Below are 15,073 nucleotides of genomic sequence, written 5' to 3' on the forward strand. Positions count from 1 at the left end.
TTAAAAATTAAACATTTTATTCTCTGATCTACCATCTGCCTCAAGAAATCCATTACAGATATTGTCTTCATCTAAATGAGCACAGTATTATTTTTAAAAGACTTATGAGCAATCAAAATTTCCTGTATGCTTGCCAAGGCTTTTCTAGCATCCATACACTCTGTATATTCTAATAGAGCACTGTAAATGTGTGGAGAGCCAAGAGGTGTACCAGCTGTCTCAATAGGATTAATCAGTGAAGACTGTGACAGGAACTTTGCACAGATGTAAACAAACTTCTTTTGCAAAGGCAGAAACTCCATAACTAAAATCCCTTAAAGTTTTTTTTTTAATTCCAGACAACTCCTCAGTAATCTCCATCTGCTACCAGAAGCAGGAAAGGAAGGGGGCTCTTTTACCATCTCATCCTCCAGATGCTAGTCTTGCATCTTAGAATAGCTGCTTCCACATCTACAATTGATAGTTTCAGACAGTGGGAAAGTAGCTATGAGTCTGAGACAGCATGAAAGCTTTCTTTAGTTAGGGAAGAAAGCAAAAAAAAAAAAAAAAAAAAAACAAACAAAACCCACCACGTAAGGTCAGGATACAGCTGGAGAAGTGGAGACAGGGAGAGAGAGGCAGGCATTGGTGAAGCTCTGGGTCTCCAACTGAGCTATTATGTGACTTTGGACAACTACCTATTTTTTGATCGGAGTTTCACTACTTCAAAACAGGTTAAAAGACACTTTTGCTGTCTTTAAACCACCCTGACAAAAGCCACTCTTCTGAAAACAGATACAAACAATGGCATTTAAAATGAAAAAGCAAAATGGAAGTGTCTGATAAGAAACCTAAAGAAACAGACGCTTATCTGAAAACATCTGCAGCTCCTGTCCTTACGCCTTCAACACACAAGCGGACCCAGTGAAAACCAGCTCAAGTCACCACAGTAGGAGGAATAACCATGTACAGCAGTTACAGCTTTAATTGTGCACTAATCTGTGACAGACAGATCTGGTCATGTCAAATCCATTCCTATGTCTCTTTAAAAGTGATAAAAGAAAATTGAAAACAAACTAGTCTCTCATCTTCCATTTACCAATACAGTATTCATTCTAAAGCTACTGAGAACCTTCATAAAACATTGTATCTTTTATTGCACTTGAGAGGACACTTCAGCATGCATGCCTAAAAACGTTTCATTCAAAATGGGTTTGATTCTTGCATTTGCCAGTCGTCGTGTTACATTAATTAAGGCACAGTAAATCTGCTGTTCACATTCTTGAGTTTCATCTCCTAGCTGATGAGATGATGGATAAACCAACAGAACTGATACTAAATAATGAATGCAAGTGCACCACAGCTCTCAAAAAAAAAGAAGAAAGTACAGCAGGAAGGTGGGATGTGAAAGATAGCTAATGGTAATAGATGGACACATTAAGTTACTTATCCCCCAATAACAATATAAAATGATTTTTAGGATTTTTATTCAGGTATTGTCCTCTGATGGAACGCTAACAAGGATACCAGACTCCCATCTTGCCCTCAGATTGCTGCAATTAGTAGTACTCTCCTTCACTCACTGTGTCATCACAATCTTTCAATTCTTCCATGATTTTTCAACATGTTGTAGTTGTCCTTTCACAGAACTTCGTATTTCAAAGTGGGAAAACCAATTCTATCTATTCTATATACATTCTGTATACATGTTCATCCTGATACTTCATTTCTTTTCCTCCTGCCTTTCCTGGCCACTGACTGTTCTGCTCAGGGCCTATTCAATTTTTGAATACTTCAAAAGCAATTATAAACACTTCCACACAGAAGCTCCCATATCCAGAGGCACAAGGGAAGCACACTGGAGGATGGAGAAGAGACAGAAAAAGTATTCTGCTGCATTTGCCACATAAAGAGGGCAACACAACCATGAAACTTCATTCTTAGTGTAATACAAAGACAATCTGCACCAAAGCATTCTCACAGTACATGCAAAAGAAAGGAAAAAAAAATACAGTGTAAACAGAGGAGTTCTTGCTAGAAAAAGATCATAGTACTTACATAGCTTATGCACTTAGATTTTGGAGGTATTTCTGTACATACCATATTTTGCTAATTTTACAACTATTTCTGTGTGTATATCTCTTAAATTGGATTGATAACTTATTGGTACAAGGTCAACAGACCTGTTTACATGCTCAAGTGCTTGCAGGATTAAGGTCCTAAATTAAAAGAAAGTTCTCAGAGGAAATAATTAACCGTATATATAAATCAAGGTGTAAGTTTCTGAAGTTTTGAAAGATAGAAAGAAAAAGAAATAATTAGGTTGACATTATATACCTACTTCACCCTAGCCAGGCTATTAGAATACTGTCACTTTATCCTTAAATTCCTTTTAAGAATTAAGATCAAACTGCTGCCTGTCTTTTCCACTTTGGTCTGGTGATTTCCAAATCCCCTTATCTCCATTCAGAACCTCAGATTTCTTTGCTTCTCTCCCTCTTTACTCCTCTGATGATGCCTGACCTTTCTATAGGATTCAAGCCTTCATTTCATGCTTGGAAATTATTTTAAGGCTTGTCTCCTCAATAAGATGCCTCTTTCTTTGCTTTAATTTCAATCAAATAAAGTACTGTATCATCATGTAACAACAATCAAACAGCACATGTCTTTAAATAACGTGTAAATACTCGATAACGCTATAGATGGCAATTCCAGAAAGGACCCAAAGGCTGAGCTGACTCCATTTGGAGATGCTAATGGAACAGCTCAAAGGCAGAGTACAGTGACTTCAGAGGGTAAAGGAGTATCTATGACAAAGATTTGAACAGAACCAAACTTTCCGATTCCAGCTCCAAAGTCAAGCAGGTATCAAATTTTTTTCCCTTTTACAGACTGCAAGTATATTTTAAACAGTTACAAGAGCAGATATAATTGTTCTTTGGAAACTATTAATCCTTTATAATGACAAAAAATAAAGCCTTTAAAAAGAGTGAAAACCCCTCAAACCAAACCAACAGCATTCCCGTGACAACAGGCATTCTACTACCTTTTTCTGAAAGCTGAGTCCAGAGGGCCTCCAATTCACTCTGCAACCCCATAAATCATTACCATAATCATCTCCCCTCATGTTTTTTCAGATTTTGTTTATACTGTCTTCATTGGTACATTGCCATTAACATAAGCAAAATATTTTTCTTTTTAAACCATTTTGTTGAAGGTAAAAACATGACTGGAAGAAGAAAACTCCACATTTCCATGCCAGACTAAAGTGGAAGAAATAATGCCTTTTATAACACAGAGAATGTTACTCAATTCCTTTCTTACCATTAAGAGTCCTGATTTACTTGAGCTTTATTGTGTAAAATAAAGAAACAGATGCTCCTGTAACATTACACAGTCTATTACCAAGACACCTTAATCAAGTTTTCACTCCACACAACATGACACAAAATTCAACTTTGCCTCTTACAGAAAATGTCAATAGTATTCTATACCAAATCACAACTTCAGGAGGTTTTTAAGAACAGCTACATGTAGGTCTTACTAACATTTTACTCCAATATTTTTTTAAACCCACTATACACAGCATAATTATTTATTAAATCTCAATTTTTAACATTTTTATGTTTATTAGGAAACAGAATTCCATTTTTTTTATAAACATCTGTCCACAGAGCAGGGATTGCAAGTTATGGCACATGAACCACATGTGGCTTGCAAGAAATGGATGTACAGGTCCAATGCTGATGCTGTGAATAAGACTGGCTGTGTTCTGTGTTAGAACACAGATGGCTACCTAAATTTAAACCCCAAGTACAAGCCACAGAACAGGCAAACTACTGTGGTTTTTGAACAACATGAAGATCTTAGAATCAATAAGGAATTGAGATTGACTCTTCATTAATGAACAACAGCTTAACAAACTGCATTTTCCCCAGCAATGGTTACCCCCAGGTCTATTTTGCCAGCTTCTGGAACAAGTACAAATCACATCTATGATATGATTCATATGAATCATATCATATGAATATGATAAATATTCACGACAACTGGAATAGGCCAGCAGGCTGGGTTCAGGTACAAGGAAATTGCAAGACCCACAAAAATGACTGCCCATTGCCTTCATTGACAATATTCAAGTCAGTAAAGACAGTTACAGAAATGCTGCGCTTGCCTCTTTTAGAGGTTAGGAATAAAGGCAATGACTGCTCAAAGTATCTGCAGAAAATTCTTCTAATTGGAACAGCTGGAATAAAAACATCAGTGCCAAACAAAGGACATGACTGCATGCCACAGACATCAGCCAGAGTATCTTTCTTTGAGGTCTCACAGCAAGTAGCAAGGGAGTGGACTTTTTTTTTTTTTTAATAGCAGATTGTTTAGTCCCTATTGAACTAGATACATTTTACCTGCTGCTGCCAACTGCCTCTGGGAGCACTGCTGTGTCAGATGTTCCCTTTAGCCTCTGCTTCACTCAGAGCTTTTAACTTTACGATGACACTTGAGGGACTAAGAATTAGGGCATGATACAAGCATATGAGAGTGACCACTGTGAAAGGGAAATGGAACTTCTATTGCTCTCTTCCAAGGGCTGGGAGTAGCAGGGAGAGTGATGCTATTGCAAAGAGAGACAGTTAACAAAAAAAAGTCTCTGGAGAATCCAGGTACTCATCTCATCTAGGGAGTCTCTCTGGTGTCAGAGGACACAACTTTAGAAAGGCTCATCCCATCTGCTGTTTCAGAGGTCTGCACTACAGTTGCTGTCAAGCAATCAGTTTATATTTAATTCATACTCAGAAGAGTGGTACATATGCAAAACACTTGAGCAGAATTGCTATTATAAAACCACAAGTGGCATTAGTATGCATAAAGACAGACATTAAACCTCTCTAAAGTGTTTTGTGCAGACCACATTGGGTATCACTACAACCACTGTGACTACTGTGTAAGATCAAAGCAATTCATAAAAGCAGTTGGCTTTAGGTATCACAGAAATTTGATTACTAACCTTTCAGGCATTTCAGGACAAAATCCCACATTTTTGGGGAAAAGCAATGAGGTATTTTTCACATTTAATTTTCACACGCCTGTACTCCCAAAGTCTTGCACTGATACTTCAAGTTTCAAAAAAAAAACACCAAACACCACAAAAAAAAGTAACAAAACCCCAACCAACCAACAACAAAACACAAACATACTACACACACAAAAACCACACCAAAAAAACCCCACACCATCAAAACCAGCTGCCTTGATTCTTGATTTGCACTTAAATATAATGGATAGTACCTTAACAGCCTTAACAGGTAACATATGGCATGGGTAAGGATTAATTTAATTTCATCACAAGAATGATGATGCACTTAGGAAGGCTGAGAATGCCAACCTGCCTTCAATAATCTCTGTGGCTCCATCACATGGCATTGGCTCAACATCTGTGTGGCATCATAAATCGATTACTATTAATTCTAGCAGTCACATAATTGTGACTGAACCAAGCCAAAGTGGCCCTGCCCACTCCACTGTAATACGACTCTACTGTTGCAAAGGAAAGGAAAGCCCTGCAAGCTTCTGAAATGCCATCTGGCTTCTGCATTACAACCACAGTAACACCATTCATAATTCTTGCCTTCTAAATGAATGCAGAAAGCTGAGAGAAGCTTGCAAACCACTGTCACAACTCTTTCTAGGAGGAGTTTGCTGCTAGGAGAATGAACAGGATGGGTGAGTGGGGAACTGTGAGAGGGAGAGATGAAGCAGCCGAGAAGGGGAAAGTTCACCAACTGAAATATTTTCTTCTCCATCATCACAGCACACTCCAACACTGTGGTACAAATTTACAAGTTTCAGCACAATACACAACAAATTGACACAGTATGCTTCAAGCTAAAAAGTATGGCAGAACTGTGAGACATGCAAGTTTTGCTTTTGTTGAGAACTATGATGAATTTCTTTGAGGCAAAATGACAGTGGTATATTCAAAGTCACAGGGGAGAGCATGGTATTTGCAAATTCCAGGTTTTGTACAGTACAAACACTGCCTGCAAAAACTGTGCCTCAACCACATCATGAAGCATATCAAAGACTCCAGCATGCATCCTACTCTTTCAGTACTACTGAAGCAATTACAGCCTACTAGAAGCGATTACAAGAGAAAAGTGAAGCCCAGCTGACAGACTGGGAGCAGAAGAGGTGAAAGTCATCTATGCAGTGAAGAAATCATGCCACAAATGTTTTCATCTGTTTCTACTAGCTACTTTTGGAAATTCACGCTGGTGGGATACTGAACAGTATGTCTCATTAGCTCCAAAGTATACTACTGTAGGAAAGCAAAAATAAGAGTTTAAAGAATTTGACGGACTCAACCCAATTCACAACAGCCTTCTGAGGACTTCCTGTGATTTTGAAATTAACCAAAATCATAATACACACAAACCAAAACAGCTTACTTTTAATGAGATTTTTAATTCATTTAATAATACCCATTATACCACTGTTTGGGTGACCAATATTAATTTGTATTAAATAAAAACACTGAAGTTTACAGGCTGAGGAGAAAAAAAACACATAATTAGGCTTTACAATCTGCTCCCCTGTTTTATGATCACAGTATCTAGCTTTTTAAATTAAAATGTAATTAAAGTATATGTTTTCTTCCACACTTGTGTCTTGCACGGCAGATGAAGTTTGTAGAGAGAAATATTATATACACAAACAAAAATTAGTATGTTAAGTCAAGCTAAAGATGGCTACAAACATAAGTTTCAGTTTCATTGGAAGTGCTGACAATCAGATGAAAACAACCTGGTTTGGAACAGTCTCATGTCCTATGCTAATCAACACAATCGCTGCAAAGCCAAGCCTCCAGCCTCTCCACATTACTGTTACCAAATATTCTAGTAAGTGAAAAAGAAACTACTTTGAATACAAGAACAATGGATCAAATGGTGGGAAAAGTGGCACACTCATGGAAGTAATTTTACTTTTAAAAGCTATCATGAGATCCTCCAATTTGACTAAGAAAACATTCATCTAAATTAAACAGTAAACTGCGGAGCACTTCCTCTATGCTCATAGTAAAGTTAGGTCACAACCATTCTGAAAAATCCTCTTATACTCTTGACTTTAAAAGTCCAAAATATTCTATCATTTTTTTAAAAAAAAGATGACTACAATTTGAACACATAGTCTAAAATTAACCTTGGTGTACCAGAAATGTGGATGGGAAGTTTTCATTAGATTTCCCCACATGAGAATCAATCAGGGATCACATAAGGACCCTAAAAGTAACACAGAAAAAACTGTAAGTTTAACAGGAACCTGCTCTTTTAAATGTGTATTTTGCAAGGGCAGCATCTTTTGCAAAGGCATAAGTATATAAAACTGTGCTATCATACCTTTTCAAATTTTGTCAGCAACTCACGTAAGCTGAAGTTCAGGCCAATCATCATTAAGCATCTCTTGAAGCCTACATTTTCCTGGTACGTCCTCCAAGACAGGTGTATCACCTTCGAAAGGTTTCTCTCTTTTTGCACCTATACTGTCCCAAAACACTCTGTGAGCTCCTGTATGTGCCCCTTTCCTGAGCTGTGTTCCCCCAGGGGCAGTTCACGCAGCACCATTGTCGCAGCCTCCCTGTCCTTGCTCTTTCCCATGGGCTGGGTACCTGGGTGTGCGCTGCTGACACCAGGCAATGCTCCTTGCAGGGTTAACCAGGCCCCATGGTGCTGTAGTAATCTCCTTCTCCACACTGGCCTGGACTGCCTCCAGCTCACCTCAGCAATGGCTTGCAGGCTCCAAGTGCTTCTTTGCAGGCCTCAAGCTCAGTATTTAGTCTCAATGATCCCAAAGAAGAGAAGCTATACTCCACTGCTATATGATGGATGTAGAGGGTGGGCAGAAGAAACATGTCCTTCTATGTTGCTTCATTCAACGGTAAAAAGAATACAAAGAGAAAAAAAAACAACCAAACAAAAAAAAAACAAACCCGAGAAACGTCTGTTTATAAAAAGCACCAAAAGTCAGCTTTTCAGAGAAGCTGAAGTGGGACACTTCAGCCTGGGAAACACAGCAGCATGATCAGACAAGAGGTCACCTTTTCTCTCCCTGCCTACCTTGAAGCCAGCCACCAGTGGTCTGATGTTGCTGTATCAGCAACCAAGCCACTTCCAGCTTTGCCCAGGGGATGCTGCACCACAGAATAGCCAAGGCCAAAGAAATCTTAAAAAGTCACTTCGTTTCAGGAAAAAAAAAAAGTTCAGCAAAAAATCCTGCTGCAACCTCCAAAGGTTTCGCTGGGGATCTCCTCTTTTGGTCCTGTCAGTTCTGACAGTCGCGAGGTAATCTATCCCCAGCATTTGTTTATTATTGTAATCAGCATCCTCCCCTTCAGCAGCCCTGGTGCTGCTCTACCGCCAAGTACACTCCCCCTTTCTGGGGGCCTCCCCGCTGGAAAACCACCGCCATTTCTAAGGCTTCTGGAACCCCGGAGCCGAACCCCTCACTCTCTCCTTTTCCTCCCCCTCCAAAGGAAAGGTGGCTATTTAGTTACTGAACAGGTTCTGGAACTATAAAAGCAACCAGTACTCCACAAAGCCTACATGCGCCCGCTCCTGCTCATGGGAGCAGAGTCGGCGCAGGCAGATTGTTTTCGTATGAGCCTTTGCCCGCCCGCAGGAAACCCGACACCCCAAGGGTGGCTGCTAGGAAATCGCTCGACTCCCAACCATTCGCACTGGAAACCCTGAGTGCACGTGAAGGCCTATTTAAGCTACTATTAATGCTTTCCGTACACATTACTCAACTGGCAAAAAAAAGTTTCAGTAACAGTTGCCAGCAAGTCAAAAAACATATAATTAAAACCAAACCAAGGATCTATCCCTTGCAAAACGCAGTAAAACTATTACTCCTGTGACCACACTGGGAATCAGATGCTTTTACTTTCTTTTTTAATTCACCCAACCTCATTTGAAGCACCAATGAAGTCACCAATAACACAACTATCTTAAAAATTATCTTCTGCTAGTGGTTTGTACCAATACGGCCAGTATGGGTCAGGATTTTAAGAAGAAACTCTAGAGAAAACAAATATTTGGAGTAGCAGATTTTTTGCTTATTTTATTTGTGCTTTGCCACATGTCTGTATGTTTTATGAGGGCACAAAATGTAGAAGTGCCTGTACAATATACTGAGAAAGGTATCCAAATAAAGAAGGCAGAACTAGATCAGCTTTACTGCATACATGACAGGTAAGCACAAACTGAATTTACTCCACCGATTATCAAAGTGAAAAGCCCAATTATCAATGCAATGGTATTTAAAATCATGTTCAAAACCTGTTCTTTTCTAAACTAACCATTTATAGAAGGAATATAACACATTAGACTGAAAAAGTAAACCTATCCTACAAGAGATTTAACTACAATCCCTATGTGAGAATGTCTTTCTCCTGCAAGACAGAAATGTAGTTTGAATCCTGATTCCCATATACATTGTCTTTTTTCTGCTGCTCTTGCAGAAAAAAAGACTTGCAAAACACAGAGAAAAGTTCATTTAAATCCACTTCAAAGGTGCTAGTGCATATAAAATGAAAAAGGGTGTGAGGTTGGATTATAATAAGGCTTCCTAGCAGCAGGAAGACAATCAACATTAATTTTATGTTTATTGTCAGGCTTCATATTTAGATAACTTGCTTCCCAATATTTTGTTGTCATAAAAAAAAAAAACACACCTTCTAGCTATTTCAGTATTAGTAGATGTAAATAAATGTAAATGCCCTCTGAAGTGGAAAGGTTCCATTTTGCAGAATTCTGTAAAAGCTAATTGAACATAGACATATATATATATATATATACATAGTGTTGGATGACTGCTTCCAGTAAAACAGCTTTGAAAATTGTAGTGAAAAACAACTTTTTGGTGGCCCTTTCAAATGAAAACATACTGAATTATTTGAGAAATTCTGCATTTGTAGAAGAAAAATATAATACAAAACCTGAAATAAGCTCTGCACAGAAATATATTTAATATAGCTGGTACATACAGAGACAATAATTTTGTAGACATGACAGTGTTACAGAAAAAAAATAAAGAAAAGGAAGGGAAAAAAAGGTTATTTTATTGCCTCTGGAAGGGAAAATACATGATCAGCTCAGAGATGATTTATACCTCTAAAGTTCCATTTCAGAAAAGATAAGTCTTTCAGATTTCAATCTGCAAAAAGACTAAGTATGTGCAAAGACACTATAAAGAATTTGCTTCGTACTTGAGATGATGTGTAAAAATGCAAGAAAAGTGTCATACTAAGCACAATTTTACTTTGGAATACAAACTAAAGAAAGGAGAAAATAAGAGGGTTTTTCTTGAAATAAAAATAAACAACAGCAAGAACCTTAAAAGTAAATGAACCAGGCTGTTTATACACGTTTCTTACATGACTCACAACAATGAGTAACAACAAAGAGAAAAAAAGCATAGTGTTCCCTTATGTGACTCAGAGGTCAATAGGTGGTTACAGCAAATATATACATTCTGGCTTCACTCAAGATCTATTGCTTTAGACAGGAACACAAAAAATGCACTGAAGTCAAAAGCACTGTGGTATTTTCTCCTGCTTTGCAAAATACCTAATGCCAGTCTGGTCAGACTAAGAGGAAGAGCTGCCCTCTCCCTTCTACAATATGTCAGCATTTAGAAGACAGTTTTGACACATGGCCTAGGTCAGTCCTACACTGAGGCTCACTATCAGTTGAACTCAACACCAGGGTTTCTCTAAGCAGAGCTCTTCCAGCACAGCTTTGCTAATAACCTCTGCCAGATGCCAAACTACTCAAGCAACATAGTACCCGAAAGACCAAGAATTCATCAAGACAACAGATGGACAAATCAAGCTTTTAAAATAAAGATAAAAAAAGCAGCAGGTCAAGACCAAAGTGCATAAATATGATTGCCCAGATTAACAACTAGGTATCTGTTACAGTGATGATTGCAATGCAGGTTATGAATTCCTAGAAGAGAGCCAAGGCACTGCCCTGGTTTGAGTTTGTCTTAATTTCTTTCTTTAAGAGTAAAGGGTGTCATTTTGCCATGGGAAGCTATTTTTACATGGATCAGCAACTCATTCAGTCATTCACATGCATACTGCCATGTGCAGTATCTGCCAAACTCAGTCACACAGTTCTGCATTAGGTAAGCACAGACATACTGTCGCCTATCTCAGAAAATGAGATTTAACATTTTGTCTCATACCCCAAAAAGAGATGAGAGAATGTAATCTTGGCAACAAATACTGCATTGGCACGAAAGATTACTAAGGACTGGTTGGTTTGGTGGTGATCCCCACCCCCCTTATTTTTAAGTTGTTTGGACAACACATAGCTTTCAGCTTTATGAATCAAACACTATTTTCTAATGTTTTGGCTCTGAATATAAGTTGTGTGTTTTAATTTCTTTGAACTTCCCAGAACATCCAGCCTTAAAATCACACTTCAAATGTACTCAGAACACAACCCCCTCAAAGAAGTATTTCAATGATTAAAAGAGAGTGGATGTCAGATGGAACTATGCAGACAAGTACCTCCGTAACATCCATTTCAAACATGGAATATTAAGAAAGTTAATGTACAAGAGATTGTGACTGATTCCACTAACAGGACTGGCCAGAACATGAACATTTCAATCCTCATTCTGACAGAATGAGAGAAGTATCAGGGAGCATGAATGAAAACTGGCCTTGATGCTAGGCAGGAATTTCATCATCAGGTTGTTATTCCTAGTTATTACTGGTGACTAAATATAATGATCCTATTGATTGACAGTCTATAACAATTTCACTGAGGAAGCCTCCTTTTAAGACCGTTAGCTGCCTTTTCTTACAGTTTTCCCTCTTTAAGTGTGAGATTTTGGCAACTGCTTGCAATAATTGCATTGGAAATCTGTAAGTCACAAGGCAACTCTTAGCTTTCCTGTGTTTAATGGCATCTTTGTTCTTTTTGCACAGGCACAAAAGTAACAAATTGCCTTTGATATACTTATTAACATTTTTATTAAAAAGGGTAAAACTGAAAACAGCCTAGTGGTGATAGGGCAGACTGCCAAAGCAGGGCATTAAAAGAAAAGATTCTAGAGATTGCATTAAACCACACCCAAAGTAGGCATCTACTTTCCAAAGTTAAAAAAACAGGGCTCTCAGTATTGTAGTCCAGTCTGAAAATGGAAATTTTCATTAAGATTTTCTTGAGTGCAGTAAGTACAGTTTTAGAGCTCTCTGACAGCTCAGTCCAAGAAAAGCCTCATTAAATTCATGCATAATACATGGAAAAATTAAGTACAAATCTTTAAAATAATTTGCTACAGTAGGAAGGGCGTATTTATATATTTATTACTTGGTGAAGGACCCACCTCAAGCCACTAAAACTGACCAATGAAAAGCTGATTTAGTAGTTTGTAGACAAGGACGCAGTCCAGCTAGTGGAAAGACCATGACAATAGTATTTTAATTTTAGAGATTATAAGAAATAACTGAATATCTTAAATCCTGCAGCACTAACTCAGTATCTGTGGATTAAAACCTCATTCAAGTAACATATTGCAGTCACTTCTTCCTTTGCTTCTAAGCAATCGCATTAGCCTCAAGTACCTAACAGGGATGCAAGCACTATTACAGCTATACTGCATAATTCATAATTTTGCCACAATCCAAGGATAAGTACCCAAGCACAACATTTTGTCTCAGCCTGCCTGTTTATGCTCTACTATTTTACACCTTGTTTTATATTCTTAGCTAACTAAGTGGCCTTATTGTGCAAGAAGTAGTATTACCTGGTTCTAGTTGTTTTGGGTTTTTGTGGGTTTGTGCTCATGGGTTTTTTAATAGCCATTGGGAATTGGACACTCCCCATCGAACATTAATTCTAATCTCAGCCATAAAAAAAAAAAATTACTTTAGCTGTAAGCTTTTCAGCCATAAGCTTTTAATTCTGTGTTTGAATACTGGCTAAGCATTTACTACATAAAACCAAACACATTTTGAATTTGTAACATAACCACTCGCAAGAGGGTTGTCTGCATTCAAAAAGACTACAATGTATGTAATTTGTATTATTTGAAGTTACTTTTTATCTATGAAATCAGAATCGTTATAACAATTACAAATAAATGTACTTTTATATTAATTTTAATATATCATAATGGAACAGTCATATCAAAACTACTCTTGTTAACAGAGCAAATGGATAACTAGTAGATCGTTCTGTCAAAACACAGAAGGTCAGTCTCCTAATCTAGCAGGAAATAGCAAAGTACACCATTCTGATTTACCCATAAAAGGTAGAGGTTTTGTTTGTTTTCAAATGTCACTTAAAAATATCAGTGGCCCTAGACTACAGGGATATTCCATTAACATTCAATTTAAATCTTTTCATGCTGTGGATAGTGCATCAAAGCGGGAGGTCACAATGCTTCACCAACCAAATTGAAATATGCTTTCTGTTGTGAGTGGATAAAGAAAGGTAGTATTTGATATAGAGGTTACTTTTCAAGCATTGGGACTAATATCATAAAACAATTTGTCTTCACCAAAATTAATTTTCAAACCATGGTATTAAATACTAAAAATTTCCTCATAAGATTAGGGTTTAAATATGGTAGCTCAGAAAGGGTATTCATTCTCACTGTGTAATGATCCCCTGAGCCAAGTCTGCAGTTATGTAATTTAAATGAATAAATGATATTCCTTTTTACCACATCTAGTGTGCAATGATAGCACTGAAGCTGACAGGTACACCAAGTCATTGCTTAGCAACACCTTAAAGGGAGAACAGATGCAATTCTGATCAAGGACCGTAAATGCTCAATGCTGTAAAGAGATGAAATTATTCTACTTTGTAGCTGACACAAAAATGGGAAGCATCATTCTCATGCTCAATGCTCAGACCTCAAACACATGGAAGGAACATGAGAGAGATGTCTATGTGCAGAAGTGATACTTCTGCTACTCATACCTTTTTATGCACATATAAATTCAGAAATTAATTAATCCTGCTTTAATCAGTGAGGCAGAAATGGAAAAAAAGTTTCAGGTTGAAGTATACAGTCCAAATTGCACACTTAAGAATGCCTTTGTTTCTGACTGAAAATAAGCTTCCAAGGCAGTTATAAAGCACTACAGAAAGCAGAGAAAAGCCTCATCCAAACTTTAAGATTTAAGAAGACTAAATAAGAGACTTAACTTTGAAGAAGGCATCAAGGGAACCAGTCACTGATTGTTTTCTTGTTGTTGGATTTTAAATCTTATCTTCACATTAAAGTTTCCAACAACCATTATCTAAGGACTTCCAAGGGGATACCATATGCTCTTAAGTAACAGGACAGTTGACATCAGTTTTTCATGTCAAGCTGTTGACCTTTCTGGCATCTCCCACAGCAGGAAGTGTTCTCCATTGCAGTGCCTGAATGTCTAGCCTATCATATCTTTGCTTTAACAGGTCATTCTGCTCTCCACTTTTGTTCTTATGAATTTTATGAATTGTTCAAGAATTCAGTCAGAGTGAGAAATAAAGGCAGTCTCAGTAAGAAGCACCTGTTTAGATGCACCTTCCAAAGCCATGCAATACAGCTCCTATCTAGTTTATTTTATGATGGCTGTACGTGATTGCTAGCATCAAATTCATGTTTGCTTATATGCATCAAACTTGAAAAAAATGCTTTTTTTGATAACTTTTTTTCCTGTTCATTTGTTTTCATCTTTCAGTATACTGTGCAGTTCTTTGGTTTAATATTTTTTTTTGGTGGCATATGGAGAGACAGGAAGGTGTTGGGCCAAATTCAGCCTGCCCTTATTCTCATGAGATGACTCCATGCTCTGTAGGGTGAGATGAATTTGACAGAAAACCCAGTCTGCCTTAATCACTGGTTTATAGTCATGCTTTCTATTTGACAAAGTATTCCAATAATCATCGTCATTTTACCAGACTCATTTTCTGACTAAGTCTCCTCTAGGTGCATAGTGGTCACCTGTAGGAGATCAGCTGTGTTCCAGGAATCCCAAACCTGCTGCAGGATGAAGAACTAGCCCGAATACTGTCAGTATATTCCC

The 15,073-nt window shown here is 37.7% G+C and overlaps 1 protein-coding gene across 1 annotated transcript in view; it reads right to left on the reverse strand.

Annotated features, from left to right (window-relative positions):
- Positions 1 to 15,073, reverse strand: part of UTRN (utrophin) — a 354,493-nt gene that overhangs the window by 138,666 nt on the left and 200,754 nt on the right. The window lies entirely within an intron of this gene.

This window comes from Indicator indicator, chromosome 2 (assembly GCF_027791375.1).
Source record: "Indicator indicator isolate 239-I01 chromosome 2, UM_Iind_1.1, whole genome shotgun sequence".
Taxonomy (NCBI): domain Eukaryota; kingdom Metazoa; phylum Chordata; class Aves; order Piciformes; family Indicatoridae; genus Indicator; species Indicator indicator.